Source organism: Culex quinquefasciatus, chromosome 1, assembly GCF_015732765.1.
Source record: "Culex quinquefasciatus strain JHB chromosome 1, VPISU_Cqui_1.0_pri_paternal, whole genome shotgun sequence".
In the NCBI taxonomy this organism is placed as follows: Eukaryota; Metazoa; Arthropoda; class Insecta; order Diptera; family Culicidae; genus Culex; species Culex quinquefasciatus.
The window spans coordinates 104,300,475-104,319,745 of NC_051861.1; positions in this window are offsets into that span (position 1 = coordinate 104,300,475).

Here is a 19,271-nt window from a genome sequence, read left to right on the forward strand (position 1 = left end):
AATAACAGTTTTTGTCACAGGAAACAGGAACAGAACAAAACAATTCCAAAGAACACCGATTTCCAAATTTGTTGCTCTAAAATCTCCTTACCTATTCAGACTGAATTCTGTTTTTTCCTAGTTAAAAGTAACTTAATGATTATTTGTAAAATATGTTTTTTTTTGCAATTTTTTTTATGTTGAGCTTTTCAGTGTTTATGTCATAAAGTTTTTTTTCAATTTTGACGGAGAATTTATTTAACACATGGATGTTTGCAAAAAAATCATTCAATTTGCGTTTATTCGAAATTGTCAAAAATGTTTTAAGCAACTTGTTATTAAACTTATTTTTTCCAGCACTTGTCGTATTTCTCGATTACTTTTTCAAAACAACCAATGCGCCAAGAGTTTCCTATGTACATAGGGCATTTTGAAAAAGTAATCGATATTTATCCGGTCAATGTACGACTCGTGCTGAAAAAATCACCTTTCTGCCACTTGTTGCATAAACTTTTAATATATAAAACATGAAATTCAAAACTTATCTATGATTTTACATTGACTGGTGTCATTTTATTTGTTGTCGCCTCGTGTTTTTAAAGATATTTTCAAAGAAATTTTTAAAGCTTTTCTGGTCTTGTCTTATGAAAAAAGTTATATATTTATATAAGTCTTATTTAGGATAGGAATAAGATTTTTCAGTGAAACATCTGTTTCCCCGCTAGAATGTAATTTGTAATTGTCAAACTCAATCGATGCTAAAAAGTAATTTATGGTTTTGATAAAATATTGTACGATCAGTTCCTAGCTGGACTCGGTCGCTGGAAACGACCGGCGACTCAACGACCGACGAAATAGGCGGCGAGCCAGATGCGGGCGTAAAAATGTCAAAATCTCTTCCCCCCTCACTTCGTCTCACCATTCAGCTGCAGCTTTGTTGACAAACAAACGGAGCACGCGGTCGCAAGATGGCGGCATCGAGCCAGAATTATGGGTGATCATGAATGTTTTTTCAAGAAAAATAATAATTTTCCGACCCCTAGGTCTATTCACGACCGTTTCCAATGACCGTGAGAAGATGCCAGAAAATCCAGCTACGAGCTAAATCCACAATAAATAAAATTACTAAATTGTTCGCTCTACAACATTGCCTTGGCGTTCTCGATTGGGAGATTCCTACTCGAAACTAGGTGTCCGAAGGCTTGATTTTTGAGGCAATTGCAAACCTCTTTTTACACCTTAGCTGCCATCCACCCTGGGATTCGAACTGACGACCTTTGGATAGTTTATTCAACTGCCTACTGGCGACTCCACCGAGACAGGGACCCAGGGAGACGACTCCTACATCTGGATTGAGCTAACGACCTAACCTTCTAGGTTAGACCGGGGCCAACATTTACTTCCCCGTCCGACGGAAGGCGTGATCAGAAAAATCTCGTCTCGAAAAATGCCACCGTGACCGTCAGGGATCGAACCCAAGCCGACTGGGTGAGAGGCAATCACGCTTACCCCTACACCACCGCTCCCGGCTTTAACCTTCTACTGCCTAATTTTTTCCATTTTTTTTTATTTTTCCCGTGTTCTGGAGGTCATTTTAGGCAACTTTTGTTCTAAGAAAAACTTAACTTCTGTTGTTTTATGTTTTTTTTTGTTTCATTTTTAATATTTTAATTTGCATTTATCTTGTTTAGTTTATGTTTGCTTTTGGTAGTTTTTGGCCTATTCTACCACGTCCTATCATTAAATTTTGCCTATCTAATTTTTCATGTTTTTACAGTCACTTTTTCAATTTTTTGCTTGTTTTTCACATTTTCTGCTATGGCACCATTATCGTTTAAGTTGTAAAAAATGCATAGAGGCATAGTCTGGGACACTAGAAAAATAACTTAAAATAAAGAAAATGTTAGTAAAAAACACAGCCAAATTTGACCCCTAAATAAATGACATATTCCGGGTTCTACCTAAGTACCGGGAACCGGTCCCAAAGTGGCCAGATCGGTCCAAAAGTGGTTTTGGAAATCATGGATGAGCTTGATTTTGAAAATGATGAACTTTGACACCCATGTTGCCCTGTCAAAAATTGTTCAGAAATAATCCCGTAATTTGCCTTATTCCGGGTTCCACCGGAGTACCGAGAACCGGTCCCAAAGTGGCCAGATCGGTCCAAAAGTGGTTTTGTTGATCATGAATGAGCTTGATTTTGAAAATGATGAACTTTGACATCCATATTGCCATGATAGAAATAGTTTTATTTCTGACCGTCCCTTGACCGATTCCCCCGGGGTAGGAAACCTGCCCGCTCAATCCGGAACATCCCCGGTGGTGAAAAACCCATGGTCAGTATTGTCTGTAGGTAGAACAAAAATCGTAATATAAAAAATTGTGTTTTTCCAAGATTTCTATTAACAAAATAGTGCGGGACCCAAAAAATGCCATTTTTGACCCTGTTTGACCCAGTGACCCACCGGAATATCTCCGGCCACCGGAACATTTCTGGGTTCATTTTCGGAAAATAGACATTCTAACGAGTCCAACTAATAAAGAAGTATGCAAATTGGTTGAGTTTTCGCTGAGTTATGGCCATTTTAGTGATTCCAATTTCACCCAGGTAAAGTCACAACATACAACCCATAAATTTTCTAAAAATTATAAAAGTTCTTCTTTCCAATGCTTTGTAAAGATCAAAAATGAGTTGAAAATTTATTTTTGGCAAGATTTTTAGCGATTTTTTGAATCAAAGCCCGATTAAGGGCGGGGTTGGGTTGTAGACGGTTAAGTTTTGACATTTTTGAAGAAAGAAGTAGGCTGTTTCATCATCCCAGAATGAAAGGAAAGGTAAGTACAATCATCCCACAAATTCGGAACACTTTTGTGATGATTTGTCAATAGCATGCCAAATGCATTTTTTCTGTCGACCCTACTATTTTTAGGACCTTTATTTGAACATTCTCTTGCTATTTCGCTAGTAAAAGTTGTAATTTTAAAACAAAAAAATGCATCTCAAGACTATTTCATTCAGAGCAGCAAAACACTGCCTCCAAATGGCCTGTTTCATAATTGTGGGCTGTTATTGGGCCTCCCACAATTGTGTAACACCTGAATTTAACTGATATTTTTACAAAAAAAAGTTATCAGACCATTCATAAAAGATAACCAACACAGAAAAAAATAATGTAAATTTTGAAGCTGTAATTTTGGAAGGTTGAATATTACCTCTTTTATGATGTAATTTTACCTCAATTTAGACTGAAAAAGTGATATTACACCAGAAAAGTGGTAAAATTACACCTTTTTTCTGACATAAAAGATGTACCCCTTCCCAGATGTAATATTACCATGATTTTTTTTCTGTGAAGCTTAAGTTTCGTTGGTTTAAGAGCGTGAAGTCATTATTTTGTAAAAAAATATGTACTCAAGGAGAGAGCCAAAGTTTGTTTACATCAGTAACAAAAAAGTGTTCCGAATTTGTGGATTTCTAGCGTCAAAGGTTTTCTTCAAAAACATGATATAAAAGCTGAAATTTGCAGTTGTTCGATACAGCATTTGAAAAGCTTTCAAATGAAGGTAAAAGCAAATCATTAAGTTCAATTACCGATTTTCTATGATTTTTTGAACATTGGCCGATCTGTAAACTGTTCCGAATATGAGGGATGACTGTAACGTCATGATTCGAAATCCGGACACTTAGTAGCATATCATTTTTGGTATAGCTGACAAAATATCATGTAATAAGTTGAAAATGAAGAAATATCATTATGATGTAGTATTAACAGTTAGTTTTAAGAGAATGCATGCAAAATATGTCTTTTCTAACAATTTTTCATTAGAATTTGAAAATTTAAATGACTTGTTGTGCTTCGAATCCCGGACACTGATAAAAGCTGATCCGAAATCCGGACACTTATGCTTCGAATTCCGGACACTCGTTTTTGCTAATGAATCGCACAAATTCGGACTGAAATGTTAGTAAATGGCATTCTTCAGGTCTCAAATAAGCTGTTAACATCAAAACAATCGATATTTTCTATAAAGATTTGTTTGAATTCAAGGAAATCAAAACCATAAATTTCTGCTTTGCCTTCCCGGTGCTTCGGACGCCTATGAAATATTTCACGTGAAATGTTTCGCATTTTTAGTAATCTTATAAATTTATTTTATTTAATTGTTTTGAAATTGACTACAGCGTTCAAACAAACTTTAAATGAAAGTTGATGTTAGAATTCATCAAATAACCCATTTTTGACATTTGAGCAGTTCTCTAGGATTTCGGTCATTCGAAACTGAACCTTTTTAGGTGCCTTCGGTATGTCCAAAGAAGCCATTTTGCATCATTAGTTTGTCCATATAATTTTCCATACAAATTTCGCAGCTGTCCATATAAAAATGATGTATGAAAATTTAAAAATCTGTATCTTTTGAAGGAATTTTTTAATCGATTTGGTGTCTTCGGCAAAGTTGTAGGTATGGATACGGACTACACTGGAAAAAAATGATACACGGTAAAAAAAATTTGGTGATTTTATTATTTAACTTTCCATCACTAAAACTTGATTTGCAAAAAAACACTATTTTTAATTTTTTTTAATTTTTGATATGTTTTAGAGGACATAAAATGCCAACTTTTCAGAAATTTCCAGGTTGTGCAAAAAATCATTGACCGAGTTATGAATTTTTTAATCAATACTTATTTTTTTAAAAAATCTAAATATTGGTCGCAAAATTTTTTCAACTTCATTTTTCGATGTAAAATCAAATTTGCAATCAAAAAGCACTTTAGTGAAATTTTGATAAATTGCACCGTTTTTAAGTCAAATCCATATTTAGGTGACTTTTTGAAAATAGTCGCAGTTTTTCATTTTTTTAAATTAGTACACATGTTTGCACACTTTTGAAAAAAAATGTTTTTGAAAAGCTGAGAAAATTCTCTATATTTTGCTTCTTCGGACTTTGTTGATACGACCTTCAGTTGCTGAGATATTGCAATGCAAAAGGGCCAAACATTCAATATTACGCCCTTTTAAAATGTTAGTCTTGATTTGAAAATTTTTAAAATAATGTTTTCGAAAAGATCGGAAAATTTTACAAATAATTCTTATATTAACATTGAAAATCGGACCATTAGTTGCCGAGATATCGACATTAAAAAATGGTGGGTTGTTTGGGTGAAACTTAGAAAACATCAATTTTCCTGTTTTTAAACCTTTGCCTTGTTCTGAAAAGTTGGCATTTTATGTCCTAAACTCTAAAATAGTGTTTTTTTTTTGCAAATCAAGTTTTAGTGATAAAAAGTTAAATAATAAAATCACCAATTTTTTTTTACCGTGTATCATTATTTTCCAGTGTAGTCCGTATCCATACCTACAACTTTGCCGAAGACACCAAATCGATAAAAAAATTCCTTCAAAAGATACAGATTTTTGAATTTTCATACATCATTTTTGTATGGACAGCTGCGAAATTTGTATGGAAAATTATATGGACAAACTAATGATGCAAAATGGCTTCTTTGGGCATACCGAAAGCACCAAAAAAATTTCAGTCGGATTAAAAAATACAAAAATTAAAATTGAAGAAAAATGACCGATTACGTAGAGAATTGCTCATTTATAATGCGAACTGTCTTTGCTTCGGCACTAAAATTGGAACGATACAGAGAAGATTAGCATCCCAAGTAGCACTCATAACTTGTCGACTGTTGAATAATAGTTAGACAGTTGTTTTTGATTAACATACGAGAAAAAATCGCAACATTAGTTAAATAACAGTTTGTTTAACTACTTGTGTAACTGGCTTATATAACTATTTAGCTTTGTGCCACACAAGTGTTAAAACACAGTCAACTTCACTCTTTTCCAACTTTAACACACAACATAGGAAAAATACTCACATGTTTGAGAGGTTAAGCACTCGCTCCTAACTCCATTCAATTTGTTGATTTTCACTATTTAAACAACTTAATTTGGAAAATTTTTGATAAAAACTTGCTTGCTCACTTCCAATTGAGGTATTTATCATTTGATATCAGTTGAAAACGCTTTTTTTGAGCTGTAATTAAACGTCAAAGTGATATGCCAAGATGCTTTCCCTCATCGGCAATGTTATCCTCGAAAACAGTTTGTTGAATAAAAACAATATTGCACTGTTTACTTTACTGCTTATCTAACATTGTCATGTGACGGCATCTTCTGAAATGGGCGTGGCCTATATTCTATAAATAACCTTAGATTTTCTAGCTTTGTTACATAAATGTTTTCGGAGATCATTTTTTATAACTGATAAACAACATACATATTCAACTTGACATTGCGTGTTGTTATGTGGTGTGAATTTGTACGTGAGGAATTTAGAGTTTAAATAATGTTTATTTATCGATGATTGCAATAATTTTAATTGTTGACCGATTAGTTTGTAAACATATAGCCGGTAAAAGCTACAAAAATTATCAGCTTATGGAGTTTATGACAAACAACAAATTAAATTCACTCCGATTTTTAATATTACTCCGTGGTACGGTAATCGAAATGACAGTTGAAACGGTTTGTTATAACAAAGTTATATAATAGAGTTATAAAAACTGTCATGAAACAAACATATAAAACTTCGATTTCAATTCCAGTCACTGTTGGAGTCAAGTTCTTTAGCTCACTGCTGCATAACAAAGCTGACAGCAGCCTTCTTATTGACGATTAGGTCAGCTTATTTATATAAAGCCCCGTGGAGCGATGCGGAAGGGCGCCTGGACCTGCCGTGGAGATAACAACAAGTCGTCGAAGTCGTCGGATCGAATCTTGGGGAATAGGAAGTTCATCAAAAAAGGAAAATATAAAAGTTCGCCATGTTATCCTGTCCAAATGAAGAGAGATTAACAGTATTCACAGATAGAGTGCGCTAGTGTTCGTTTTTTTTATTCAATTTTAAATTATTTTTGAACGAATCGGCCAGAAACAAGCTTTTCAACATAAACAGAGATTCTATTTATATTGGCCTCATCGAAATTCCAATAGGAAATGTTTGTTTACATGTAGGTTGGTCAACGGTTAGACAGTTGATTTCAATCTAACTTTCCTTTTCAGTGTGCGCTTTGATTTGACAGCACAGTCGCAAACCACGCCCCTTTTTTCGTTGAATCTCTTGTTAGATAGCACAGGGTTGTCAAATACATTTGTACAACTTACTCTGATAACTTGCATCTTGCTCTGACAAGTTATACAACAAAAAAAAGTGCGCTTTTTCCAGTTCACAGGAGTTGTAGAACAAGTTGGGGTAACACGGCCGATCGGTTATACAACCAGTTAGGAAATACGTTTATCTGACAAAGTGTGTTGCTTGGGATGGCCCCTGCGCAAGGATGACACGAAAAATCGTGAAGCGTTCCACAACTTATATCCAAATAATTGATAAAACAAGATGAGGTGTCCGGGTTTCGAAGCGTCCGGGAATTTGAATTATGACGTTAGTTCCACAACTGAGTTGGAAAAAAAATCTATAAGGATAATGAAAATCGATTTCAATAGAATCAAGTCCTATAAAAACATCGGATTGTTTCGGAAAACTTTAAAAATTATGTATTGGTAATTTTCTGATATTTATATCATAAAAAAAATAAGTCTAAGTTTTTAATGATGATCAAAATGTTTCAAATGACATTTATATTTCTACCACAAGGCATTTTTAAGCTTTAAAAATATGTAGATGTTAGTAATTATGGTGAGGGATGAAAAATACTTTAAAATCTTTTTTTTTCTTCCTTAAATAAGTAGTAAAGGATTACAAGAATTCAGCTGAGAAATGTGTGATTGCAAGTAAGGCAACCCTTCAACTATCCTTAGTTTTTCCCTGTTTTACCTCGCTGATGCACAAGGAAACTCACATTTACAACCACTAGCCCCCCCCTCTATAGCTGGAACGGGATGGAAAGCGAAGTAATTAAGGATTATGAAGCACTTTGAGTTGGATGTGTCACTTTAGACGGAAACGTGTGCTGAAATCGGGATGGTTTGTAGGTGGTCCTCCAGGGGCATCAACTTACACCCCCCCCCTTTCACAGAGAAGATAGTTTGTGCGGAGTTTTGCGCTGAATAATTCAAGCGGCAATAGTCTGTGGGCCAGAGGGGGGCGACTAATGCTTAGACAAGGAACTTTCTGCTCGAGCTTCTGCACCCTGGACGTATAAATTTCCTCTTCGAGGTCAGGTCACATGAGAAACCTGAGGGTGGGTCGGAGCTGTCGGAAGTGTGGCCAGAGGAAAAGGAACCTGCAGTGCATATTCTAATGACTTGCTGCTTCACTAGTTTCACTAACTTGCATATTGCAGACAAATTTTCACGTGTTAAACCATGCATCCAGGGAAATGTCGTGTCTGCTTTGTTCCTACATAGTTTGGTAGCAACTTCAAGGAATTGGTAAAATAACTAGACAAATTGAAAGCAGAAATAAAACAACCTTGTAATGAGATTTTTAAATGAGAGCTATATTTGTTTTGAAGACAAGACAAAGACTTTTGAAGCGAACAATGAGCTTAAAAACGCATAGTTAAACAATAAACTGTGCAAAGCTGTGCCAAAACCGACCTGGGAAAACCCTTTCCACGTTGAGTATGGCACCTAAATTGTTCCAGCAAAACTTTGCTGCTTCCCATCTGACGTGACAACCCCCGGAAGTTCGTGGAATGAGCTTGTCACAAAGGAACAACCTTAATGGAAAGTGCAACGACGGAACTGGCCACACCACACGACACACCCTCAGCGCGGAGGCAAATCTCTCCCACACCCCGTGTCTGTCACAGTTCCCTACATTCCCGGTGGCAGCAGCAGTCGTGTCTGGTTGGGATGTATGTGTGTAAAGGGATAGTAGAAAAAAAAAGAAAATCGGTGTTGTCGGTATTTGTATGTTTATATGTACAGAAATTCCCTTCTGATGGGGAGCAAATGTCGAACAGGAAGTGGGGATTCTCTTCCTTGTTTTTTTTTTGCTCTCGTCTGCTTCCTCATGCTATTTATCAGCAATGTTTCTGGGAAGATGTACAAGAGGATTTCCTGCTAATTTACGAAGAAATTTGTCGTGTTCAGGAATTAAATCATCAATTTCCATTATTTCTCATGCCAGTAAATGAACCTCAAGCAATTTTCCTTAAAATCATAAAAAACTAGGATTTTTACTTATTTATTTTAATTTTTGCATATTTTATTTATAAATATCGTGTATGATTTTTTTTAATTACATATATAAGGTTATGGATGTTGATATCTCTTCCAAAACACTAATTTTAACAAAAAAAAAAGTTACCACACTATCTTAAATTTTTACGAAAAAAGTGTTATTTTGAACACTTCTCGACCGATTTAGTAGAATTCTAGTTTTTTTTTGTTTAATGAGTCCGTTGCAAATATTTTTCAAAATTTATGTCGCACCCCTTCAAAAAACAAAATCCCAAAAAACGGGGTGCAAACAGTTTTTTCAATGGAAATTGGAGTTTAACCAACTGAGAAAAAAAATCTAAAATGCCCTATTCTGCATTGATAATTATACAAAGCATGTTGAGGTTCGTTTAAAAAAGTTTAACTTTTACGGAATTCCAATGTACATCACCACAAATACTCTTTTTCTCGCAAAAATTAAATTTTCGTCACTACTTAAAATTTTGGATACTTAGGGTAGGGTAGTCATCAATGAGACACTTTTGGTTTTCAACTTTCAACGTTTTTTTTTGTATTTTTTTCATCAGCATGTTTTAATGAGTTTGTTGTTGCATTTTCATTCTTTTAATGTGTTCTAACATAGACCAAAATATGAGATAGATCTGACGTCTACAGCCAGAGTTATTCAACTGTCTCATTGTAGACGCATTTGGCAGGAACAATGAGACAGCTGGGGAACAATGAGACACTCTTCAAAAATCAATACTTTTTTAGTAAAACATCATGTTTTTATATTGTTCCATTGCAGGAGACTTGCTTTGAACATTTTCAAACAATTTTGTCAACATGAAACTTTAATTAACAAAAGTTATACTAAAAAGTATTTAAATTTTGTAAAATCCATATATTTTACGAAATAACTTTATATTTTTGGTTAAATGAAGTTCAAACTCAATAAATATACCAAAAATCACTTCCAATTCATGTTTTGTAAGATTTCCATAGATTTTGAAAAGTTTATTGAAGAAAAATGAAAGTGTCTCATTGTTACCCATGGGCCGAAAAGAGTGGGGAACAATGAGACAGCCCTGGATTCTGGGTATATTCTAATTTTTGGTCAAACCTAATGAAAGGACATTGTAGCCCAACTCATGCCCTGTAAAATGACGAAAGAAATTTGTAGAAATATTAGTTTTTAAGTTAATGGTAGCGTATGAGCGAAAATGTAATTTTTAGTCAAAATTTACTTTTACACCCCAGAATCAAACATGTATGAATAACTTTGCAAGGGAGCGTCCATAATAAAAGTCACTTTTATGGCAGACGTGTATCTAGTAGACACGCCTTTCCCCCAAATATGAGCCAGATTGGTTGAAACTACATCTTGTGAGAGCCATTTTATCATTGTTTCCCGTGTCTCATTGATGACTACTCTACCCTATTATTTCCAAAACAACGGGACAGATGTGTAATGCATTTTAAAACACTTTTTTAATTGAAATTTTGAAACCGTGACGTGTAATTCTAATTTTCTAACTATTTGTTATATCGCCAGTTGAATCATGACTAACATTGTAAAAGGGTCAAAGATTCAATATTACGCCCTTTTTAAATGCTTGTCTTGATTAAAAAAAACCAAATATTGTTTTTGAAAAGATCTGAAAACTTTACGAATGTTTTATATTTTAACATTGAAAATCGGACCATTAATAACTGAGATATTGACATTAGGTGGGTTGTTTGGGTGAGACTTAGAAAACATCAATTTTCCTGCTTTTAAACCTTTGCATATCTCAGTAACTAAGGGTCGTATAAGTAAAGATCAAAAAAGCAAAATATAGAAAATTTTACTCAACTTTTCAATAATATTTTATAGAAAGTGGGCAAACAAGTGCACAAATTTCAAAAAATTAAAAACTTCGACTATGTTTAAAAAAGTTACCTATAAATGGTTTTAACTTGAAAACGGTGCACTTTATCAAAATTTCACTAAATTACTTTTTGATTTCAAATTTGATTTTACATCGGAAAATTAAGTTGAAAAATTTTTGCGACCAATATTTCGATTTTTTTAAGAAATCAGTTTCGTTTAAAAAAATCATAACTCGGTCAACGATTTTTTGCACAACCTGTAAATTTCTGAAAAGTTGGCTTTTGATGTCCCCTAAAACATATCAAAAAATGAAAAAAATAAAAATATTTTTTTTGCAAATTAAGTGTTAGTGACAAAAAGTTAAATAAAAAATCACCAAATTTTTTTATGGCGCAATTCTCACTAACTTGGACTTCGCACTAAATTATTGCTATCGATCGCATTATTGCGACTTGTCAAACTGGATTGGGTTTTTTTATTTTTCTCAAAAAATGATCAAAGCGAGCCGATGTTGCTCACCTGTCAACCGCAATTTTATAGTGCGATTGTCCAGTTTGGTGGAAACTGCGACTGGAAATGTAAATAAACAACTGCTGGTTGCCTAGTTTTTGGAAATTTTGTTGTCAAAAGTGCGAGAGAAAAGTGCGGGCGAAATCCAAGTTACAGTGCAAGGATCAATACAGTGTATCATTTTTTTCTGTGTAGTTCTTATCCATACCTACAACTTTGCCGAAGACACTAAATCGATCAAAAAATCCTTTCAAAAGATACAAATTTTTGAATTTTCATAAATCATTTTTGTATGGACAGCTGCCAAATTTGTACGGAAAATTATATGGACAAACTAATTATTAAAAATGGCTTCTTTGTGCATACCGAAGGCATCACAAAAGCTTCAGCCGGGATAAAAAATACAAAAATTAAAATTAAAAAAAAACACCGATTTTGTAGAGAATTGCTCCCATACTTCTGCATGTTCCCTAAAACATTTTGGAAAATTGATTTTCTGTGAAAAAAGTCAATTAAAAAATTACAATTTTCTCCCGTACCATTTTTTTTCTGAATAGTGCTCTTCAGTACCAACAACTTTGCCGAAGACACCAAATTACCAAACAGTGGCCAAAATTGTATGGAGATTTAAATAGGTGAACCAATCACACAAAATGGCTTCTTTGGTAGAAGGTCCCCACAAAGTTTGTGCCAAATAAAATAATACAAAAATAAAAATGGTTGAAGTCGGCCGAATTCGTAGAGAATTGCTCAGCTGTCAAACTTCTAATAAAACTTGTATGGACAAAAAGACAAAAAAATGAAAAAATCAAATAAAAATTTAAATTGCATTTGTAAAACTTTGAAAAACATACAAAGGCATACTTTGAATTAAAATTGAAAAATATAAATTTTAAAATTTATGAAAGGGACTAAATACTTTACGCTGTTATCAAGGTACAGATTTCCACGTTCTTATAGATTCATCCACTTACATTTTTATTTTTTAATCTAATCTAATCCAACCTAATATAATCTAATCTAACCCTCGCGCAGTCAGTCTTTCCTGGAAAATGCCTTAGGTTGATTAAACCCTAGCATCCTTTTATCAATATTAACAATAAACAAATGCTATAGATTGCTTTGAAACATCACAAACGTTGAAGTGGCCAGGCCAACTGCGTAAAGTTAACCACAAAGATGATTCGTTGAATTGCATTGAATTTAACACGAATGTTTAAACAGCAATACAGTTTTGAATCTACAGGGGAGGAAGAAACGTGGGAATCCCCTGTTCACGCGCCTGTTTTTATAGACAATAAATCATTGGAAGCCACCATGCTACACTTACATTCTTATTTTTTGTGGAAAAACTATTGAAGCAAAATGCTTTACCTTTTAAAAAATGTTTGCATGTTATTTGTCTTTTAACCCTTGTTTGACCTCGTTCAGACCTCAAATAAAATGTATATTAGCCTAAACAGTGCAGTTAAGATTAATGAGATTTCCTGAAAATCGAATAAATTATTGTTTGTTTTCCAATTTTTAAGATACAAAAAAATGTGAGCTGAAAGTGGTATAAAAAGTTATAAAGGATTATTTCTTTAAAATGAGTTATGATAGAACCATCCATTTTCTAATATAAAAGACAGTGAAACTGGACAAGAAATTGAAAAAATAAGTTAGTTGGCTATTTTCATTTTGATAAGTTAATTGAAATATTTGTTTATTGAGACCAGTTTCCATTACTCAATACATATTGCAACATGCGGACACTTTCAACATTATTTCCCAAAACTGGCAACTTCACCCTAAACGTGAACACCACGTGGGGAGTGGGAAGTACATAACGTAACCTCTGCCCACCCAACTTCCTGGTTTTGCTTTTCCCTCTCGAAACATCATTAATTTTCCCTCCACTCCACCACGATGTGGTTTTCTCACATAAAACATCCGATCCTAGTGTGCGTTGGCTCGACTTCCGTGTTCCTTTATTTCTTTCCCTCTCGCAAAGTTTCCACTGTATGGGGAAAAAATGAGAGAGGAAAAGCAGAGTCGAACTGCAACATAAAAGCCGACTTCCGCGAAATGCACCACATTTTTCATCCCGGTTTTTCTTGTGTTCTCTCCGAAGGGATTTTCAGAGAGCTTTAAGGTGAAATTCCAAAACAACAGAAAAATGGCGGAAAAGGCTGCCGTCACTGCCCCTTAATTCTCATTAATGATTGGTTGTTTTACCTTAGACCCCAGCAACGAAAAATTTCCACTGCTAGAAAATCGACTCTAGACTCACTATTTTGCCACCTACCTTTTCCAAACGTTATCACCAACCAAGTATGACCATGATTTACCTTCCTCACTAAGTTTGGCTCCAAATTTTGTCCAAAAACTTCCAAAAACTCAGTCTAAATTAGAGTCACTAAAAAATTGCACCACGGTTTCTTCTTTTTCCCGAAAAATATACTTCTTCTTCTCAAATCTGAGCCCCACTTTATTTTATATTTTTCTGCCTATCTCTCTGGGCGGATCGGTCTGGTATCACTAAGCACATCTTTTTATGGTAAAAACTTTCCGAAACACTGGTTTTGACGAGCCAAAAAAGTACAATTTTATCACAATTTGCTGACTTTACCAGAACCCGAGCAACCGACCGAAAATATTATCTTTGTATTTGTCTTTATCTGTACGCATCGTACACACTACTCTTTCAAAGTGTGTTTGAATTATTTGGTAAATCATCATTTCTCAATGCACATTAGAAAAGGCGTGCTAAAACAAAGCCTCGTGCCTCAGTTTAATTTGGCATAAGCCCTATCCAAAAGTGTATGAATCAGTGTGCTAAGTGTTGCCAGTCAAATAAATCAGCAAAATTTACCCAAGAAGTTTTTTTTATTCTAATTTCAACCAAACACAAACATTTGAGTTTGGAAAAAAAGAGAATATATTTTTTATGATAAAAAAAAATATTTAGGCAGCATTCAATTGGCCAAAAAAGCAATCAAAGTAAAAAGAAACAACAAGGACTTTTAGTCACCATCGGCCTGGCCTCACTGCTATTGCAGACAGCCCAACTGTCAGTTAGAGGGGAAAACAGCGAAAACAGAGAGCGAACAAAAACACTGAACCTGAACTGTCAAGCAGCTAAGAGCGAAAAAAAAATAGCGGCGGAATCGACGGTGAAAAAAGTTCTTGATGACCGTTCGCGATCGAGAAAAAATAATTAGGACTTGTCGGAATCAACTCCACTGCACTGCTTGATTGTGGAGCTTCAAAAGGTAAGGTAAGTTCGATCTTCCAATTTTGAAAAAATTGCCTTCGATTCAATTTTGATTTGGTTTTGTTCTTTTCGGTGCATATTTTTCTCAAAATAGGTCGCGTCTCGTCCAGGAGAACCTTCTTCAAACTCATCCGGGTGACCTGAACGATGACGAGCCTGCTGGACGTGCCTTTGTAGCTGGTGGCCAACATGCCAGAACAACGCCTGCCGCTCTTTGATCCGGCGGTAAACATCACTCCTGCTCGCCTCGTCGTCTTCGTATCTGCCGCTGGTTGGAGCCAAATTTACCAAAAAGTGGGACAACTCTTGCAGCGCACCGGCCAGCGAAACCAACGACGGGTAGTTCTCCTCCAGTAGCTGACCCTCGGCCGCACTTATCATGGTGGTCAGGTGCTCCAGATCCTGGACGTCGGCCGGTCGCGCTCGTAGTTTCTCGCCGGCGAGGACTGAACAAAGCAGATGCAATCGCGCATCATTCTCGCCGCCGAGGATTTGCGAATCGGTGTGACGTGTTGCTGGATGAGCCGTCGGATCATCTTCTGGCTGACCTAAAAAAAGAATCCTGCCGGACGTGCCCTGGAAGATGGTGGCCACCATGCCAGCGTAAACCAAGTTCCCGTTGGAAAACGAAGAACAGATGCGCACCGTAGAGCAGGAAATGGTGCATAATGAGAATGCAGGAAAACGATTTTTTTTTATTCATAAAAGTGTTAAAAAATTAAGTTATATCTATATGTATTGCAAAAGAAATATAAAATGAAATAAAGGTATTATATTCCAAATCTGCCCGCCGTATTCAATCCATATAAAAAAGAATAATTCGTAACATTTATCCATTTATTAGTAAAAGCTATGTACAAAAATAAAAGTTAACAAAATAGTTTCGTAACTAACACGACAATTTTCGTGAATAAATTCCGCCGCAACAAATAAAACGGTACGAAAAATTTTGTACAATGAACACATCTTTTTAGTAAAGCTACGTAGATTAAAAAGTACAAATCTTTTTGTACAAAACACTAAAATTTAGTTACGTTTGGTTGTATTAGTGATCAAATATGCTCAAGTCTTACGAAATTGGGTTCGTTAAATTTACAAAAATGTTTCGTTGCCGAAATCAACGAAATTTTTCATACTGATAACAAAATGTTTAGTTCTATTTATCAGTTTCTATAAAGAATCAGAGTATTGAATTAAAAACAATCCGACAAATTACAAATCGCAATACACTCAACCACCACCTGTGTGCAAAAGGAGACAGAGCTTATCCAAAAAAATCACAAATCACTTTGTGCATCAGCCAATTCCCACTGCTAGATGAATTAACCTTTTTGTAAATGTTTACTTTTGTTAGCAAACAATAAGCAAGTGTTTGTAAACAAGATCAGGATTGTATTGGTATGTGTGACAGTTTTACCAACACATGCATTCTGAAAATGATTGATGATTTCGATGATGATACCAAGAAGAAGAAGAGGAAGAAGAAGCCCAAATAGGTTGTTCTGGAATTTCACCTTAAAAAAATCTTTCTCTCGGAATTGGAAAATCTAACGTAGAAGTGTTCGTGAGAGCGGGTCGGGTTTTCACCGATTTTGTTTTTGTTGCTCTACTTCGCCTTCCTGATGGGGGTGCGTTTTCCATCAAAGCGTTGAGAGGGAATGTGTATTTCCGGTAGCGCTATGTACCTGGCAGCACCGTAGTATGTCATGAAGACAGGTTACAATGCAGACAACCTTGCCTTTTTTGTGGTTGGTTTGCGGGTGAGGTGAGGGGGTGTCGATAAGGTGGTGTTTAAGTAGAGGGATGTTCTTTTAAGCCAATAATATTTTTTCAATCATTCATCAAAAATGAAAAAGATTCCATATGATCTATGTAAAAATTTGAACAATTGAATTTCACAAACTTGAATTGTCATTTGCTTTTTATGCTTGAGTTTCAAAATTTAGAGGAAATTTATAACAAATTAACTAATTCGCATTTGCGGATATTTCTTAATGTTTATTTTATCCCCTGAGCAATTCTCTCAGATTTCGGTCATTGGACTTTTTTGTATTTTTTAATCCGACTGAAATTTTTTGGTGCCTTCGGTATGCCCAAAGAAGCCATTTTGCATCATTAGTTTGTCCGTATAATTTTCCATACAAATTTGGCAGCTGGCCATACAAAAATGATGTATGAAAATTCAAAAATCTGTATCTTTTGAAGAATTTTTTTGATCGATTTGGTGTCTTCGGCAAAGTTGTAGGTATGGATATGGACTACACTGAAAAAAATGATGCACGGTAAAAAAAATTTTGGTGATTTTTTATTCAACTTTTTGTCACTAAAACTTGATTTGCAAAAAAATACTATTTTTTTTTTTATTTTTTGATATATTTTAGAGGACATCAAATGCCAACTTTTCAGGAATTTCCGGGTTGTGCAAAAAACCTTTGAGCGAGTTATGAATTTTTGAATCAATACTGATTTTTTCAAAAAATCGAAAAATGATCGCAAAAATTTTTCAACTTCATTTTTTGATGTAAAATCAAATTTGCAATCAAAAAGTACCCAAACAACACACCATTTTCCAATGTCGATAACCCAGCAACTAATGGTCCGATTTTCATTGTTAAAATATGAAACATTCGTGATATTTTCCGATTTTTTCCAAAATAATATTTTCAAAATTTTTAAACCAAGACTAACATTTCAAAAGGGCCAAACATTCAATATTACCCTTTTTTAAAGTGTTAGTCTTGGTTTAAAAATTTTTAAAATGGATTTTTGGCGAAATTTTAGATTTGAAGCCAACCTAAAGGTGGCTTTTATTGCTGTATTTTATAATACGTTATTATTTAAGCTTAACATGAGTTTCATAAAGTTTTCAAACCATAGTGTTTATAAAAGTCTCCAAATTTTCCCAAATTAACTTTCATTTAATCATAATTTCAATTATTTTTTTCACAATACGAAGTTTTATTCTAATCAAGACTATAGTATGATTTTGCAAAATGGAAAGCAAATGATCAGTAATTTCTGATCCATTTCGGTAGTTAATGAAGTAGCAAAAATAATTTTAATTCCCCCTTCAAAATGTGTGTGTGTGTGGGCAACCAACCAAACGGGACCACGCGGTCACTTCTTACAAATTGAGTTGTTTCCATGTATTTTAGATTAATATTCTATACATGCAAATAACTCGCATAGGCATTTGGAGGGTGTTTGCTCTGCCGAGCTTCGGTGACCCATTTCTACGCAGGCTAGCCGTGCGCGAGGTACTTCAGCTTGAATCGACAAGCCCCGCCCTAAAGAACGTTTGCATCAATCGGATTCAAACGTTATTTAGAACTTCCGATTTCTTATCCGTGGACGAGAAATCAGCGCGTATTTTTGTTATTCGTTTGTTTTGGAAAGATCTCACCAAATTTCAGCTGAAGTCCTGATGGTCATAGTGACAGGTCCAACGACTTGTCGTGCTGTCTCACTCGCTGTCGTGTAACTCAATCCCGTCATAAGCAACTGCATTAAAAACAGTTGACCTTCAACAGTGGCGACAAAGCACACGTTTTGAAAGCTTTCACAATTGAAAAATGATGCACACCAAAACTGCAATTTTTAAATCTTCCTGTCCCAACTTTCTTCGATTCTTAAAACACTTCTATTAGCAGTAGCACTCCAAAGGTGAATTAATCACAAAATTTTATTTCACTTCTGATACTCTCGAATATGTGCCGTTTTAGATAACGGAACTTTTAATCCAATTGGAATGTCCACACAGGCTCATTATGCAATTTCTCAACTGTCAACAGCTGATATTTTTTTTTAATTCCCCCTTCAAAATTAGCCCAAAAAAAAACTTTTTTATTAAATTGTTGAAACCTTGGTTTGAAACTTCAATTTTTATATTTGTTTATTGTATTCCGCATCCCTCCGACTTTGGTCAAAGTCGAGGGACATAAACTTCAACAAAAATTTGCAACGTCCTGAAAATTTCCACAAAACTACGTTTTTTTTGAAAATATATCAAGAAATATATACAAAAATGAGTTATGGTTTTTTTTTTAATAAATATTTCGGCAAATTACGCCTTTTAAGAAAAAAAATATTGAATTTATAGTGTTTTCCATATAGGTATCAACTGATTGGAAAATTCTCATGGAAATTAAAAAAAAACATATTATTAGATTTTTTTAAAGAACACAAAGTTTTGTAACAATTTTGGATATTAAAAGATTTTTATTTATTTGAATAAAAAGAAGGTTTGTTCAAATCTCGAGTACAGTTCCCCCCAATTTTGGCAACAATAGATTCTGGCAACACTCGTTTTTGGTCACACTAATATCGCGATTTTGGCAACACCCTAATATTATGGATATTTTGAAGTCTTCGAATGATGATTTTTTTCATCATTATTCATAATTCAAAAATGTAAAGTAACGAATTGAGATACTTTTTTTTTTGCGTAGCTAAACAATTTTTTGTGATGATATTCCTCAATCACGTAGAAAGATCAAAAATCATATCTATAAAATAC